General features: G+C 43.0%; 1 non-coding gene across 1 annotated transcript; it reads right to left on the reverse strand.

Moving 5' to 3' along the window:
- Positions 1-2,282: 2,282 nt before the first annotated feature.
- LOC115873219 lies at positions 2,283-2,417 on the reverse strand. The gene has a single exon (XR_004048291.1). It is a non-coding gene; the product is annotated as a small nucleolar RNA SNORA33 (small nucleolar RNA).
- Between the last annotated feature and the right edge of the window lie 422 nt (positions 2,418-2,839).

Genomic DNA, 2,839 nt, shown 5'->3' on the forward strand with positions numbered 1-2,839 from the left:
ACCTGCAACCTTCCAGTGAGCAGCTGAGCACGCTAACTGTTGGCACCACAAAGGGATGTCTTTCTTACAGATTCTGTTGCTACCTAATCGATCCAGATCATAGCAGCCCTCCCTAGACGACAGCTCAGAACTGTCCTAGTTTCCAGAGTGTGGAAATTGTCAGTTTCCAAGGCTGGTGGTGCTGCAGGGAAGGCCCTGGGTTGCTAAAGACATCGGTGGTTTCAACCCACCAGGTACCCCAAGGAAGAAAGACGAGGCTATTTGCTCCCAGAAAGATTTACAATCTCGGACCCCTATATGGGGTCACTATGAATCGGAATCAACTTGATGGAAGTGGTTTGGGCAGATATATATAGCTATGGATAGCAATATAGATTAGCTATAGATGTAGCTCTAGATATAGATGATATAAATATAGATATAAATGAAGAAATGGGTAGCAGACTGCTGCATCTTCCTCCCTGGGAGTGACTGGTAGGTTCAAAACCCTGACTTTTTGGTTAGCAACTGAGAGATTTACCACTGCAGTCAGGACTTCCTTTTCTTTTCTTTTTTGGAATCTTTATATTACTTATCTTTATTATTATAATTATAAAAATACATTGTCTTAATTCAGCATTTTATCCATGAAATCTTGTGCTTCAAAACCATTGGCCCTCAGCATAAAATCATATTGGTTCCATAAGCTTTAACCAATGATTGTGTTCTTTTTTTGGGGGGGCTTTATCTTTTTTTTTTTTTTTTGATTTTATTAGGGGCGGCTCATACAACTCTTATCACAATCCATACACACATCAATTGGGTAAAGCACATTTGTACTTCATTCTCAAAACATTTTCTCTCCACTTAAACCCCCGACATTAAGTCCTCAACTCAGAAACACAAATTCACTCCCATCCAGTTGATTACAACCCACAGCTACCCTATAAGGCAGGGTAAAACTGCCCCTCAAGGTTTCTAAGACTGTAACTCTTTAAGGGAATAGAAAGCCTCCTCTTTCTCCAATGAAGCAGCTACTGGTTTTGAACTCCTGGCCTTGCAAGGAGCAGCCTAATGCCTAAACCACTATATACCATCAGGACTCGCTTTTTCTTAAAGGACCCCCCAGCTTGTAAATGACTCAGGATCTTATCACAACTGGATCTGATCCTCACCTGAGACTCCTCAGACAGTCAAACTTGGTAAGACTGACATTGAACCTATTCTGTCTCTTTCTTCCTCCTCTCTCAACCTATCAACTCTTCGAGCTGCCACACCTCCTGGACCTGCAGGTAATGAATGTTCTCACTATCTCCCAAGTCAAAAGATGGGAGTTATTCTCTGGCCACTCATCCACATCCAGGCCATCCAGGGCAGAGGAAATTCTAGCTCCAGAAAAACTCTCTGGACTCTGACCCTTCCCCTCTTCCCCCACATTCTAAGGTTGTTTTGTTTTTATCTTCTTGGGAGAGAGGGGCGCTTTCAGCCCTGAGTGTCCTGCTTCTAGTCTCTCCCTTCTGCTCTCATTCAACGTGAGAGGTTTAAGACACCCCACAATGGTCCCCCAGGCTTACCCTCTTGGACATAGATTCCTTAGTACACAGGGCAGTTTTTCAAAATTTGGTTAACTCCCAGAGGCTCTCTTCCAACGCCCGAGCCCTGGGTGGCTCACCCTTCCTAGAATACCTTTGAACATTCTGTTCTCTTGGGCTGTACCCTCCTCCCCACCCACTCCCACACCCTAACCTCCTGTGTGTTTGCCCTTCAAAATCCAGCTCAACCATCACCTTCTCTTAAATCCTTCCTCTTCACCCCTGGTCATCTGATGGCTCCTTGCTCGGGGTTCACACAGTCCTTTGATCATTTGTGGAATTCAGCAATTTTTTCTACTACTGTTTATTTTTGTCTTCTTAGCTGGGCTGGGCTCCCGATTCATCTTTGTCTCCTCTTTTTCTCAAGAATGCACTATTGTGAGGCTTGATCGTTTCTGACTCATTCTCTGAGCACAGTCTGCACAGGCAGGCCTGCACAGTGCAGTGGCGAGGGGCACAGAACTTGAGAGCAAAGGGGCTGATTTAAGCCCTGGCGTATGCTCCTTACTGGCTGTGGGCCTTTCAACCGCATTTACCTCTTTCTTTGTTTCTTGGTCTCTTCATTTACTAAAAATATGGGTAACAATTGTACCCACCCGCCTCAGAGAGTTGTTAGAAGTATTGCATGTTATAAACAGACATAAAGAAGTTGGATGCTATGCATGCTATGAAGTAAACAATAACTATTACCTTTAAAGCAAAACAAAACAAAACTGTAGCCACTTTCAGGGACCTTAATGATCTCAATTGTTTTTGAGGCTCCTAACACAGCTTTGTTATTGGCAGCAACACATTTATAAATTTCTGCAGAAAAACATACCGGTAAGCAAAATCAATGGCTACTGAAATGCTACCTATTCTGATGATGACCATGGTAACAGTGTAAACTGACTGACAGAGAAGAGGGAGGAGGAGAAGGAAGTTATTCAATGACCAATTCTTTCCTCAACTCCACCGTAAGTTTCCTCTAAAAGCCAGAGGTAATAATTGCATGAAAATGCTATTGCACCTACAAAGGCATGGCGCACACTGGGGATGAGATGATGCGGAAGGTGAAGCCTACAGTGACAGGCCGTCCACGTCGATTCTTGAGGAAAATATTTAATTGAATTAATCTTCAATTAATCTAATTAAAGAAGACAGACAACAGAAACAATAGGTAACGGCACAGATATCTCAATTGGTTCAGCTTATACAATCCTGACTGAAAAATTTAAGTTGAGCATACTTTTCACTCAATGGGTGCTAAAACTGCTGTACACAGATCA

Source organism: Echinops telfairi, unplaced genomic scaffold (assembly GCF_000313985.2).
Source record: "Echinops telfairi isolate 266 unplaced genomic scaffold, ASM31398v2 ScPeMD7_7467;HRSCAF=8505_0, whole genome shotgun sequence".
Classification (NCBI taxonomy): Eukaryota; Metazoa; Chordata; class Mammalia; order Afrosoricida; family Tenrecidae; genus Echinops; species Echinops telfairi.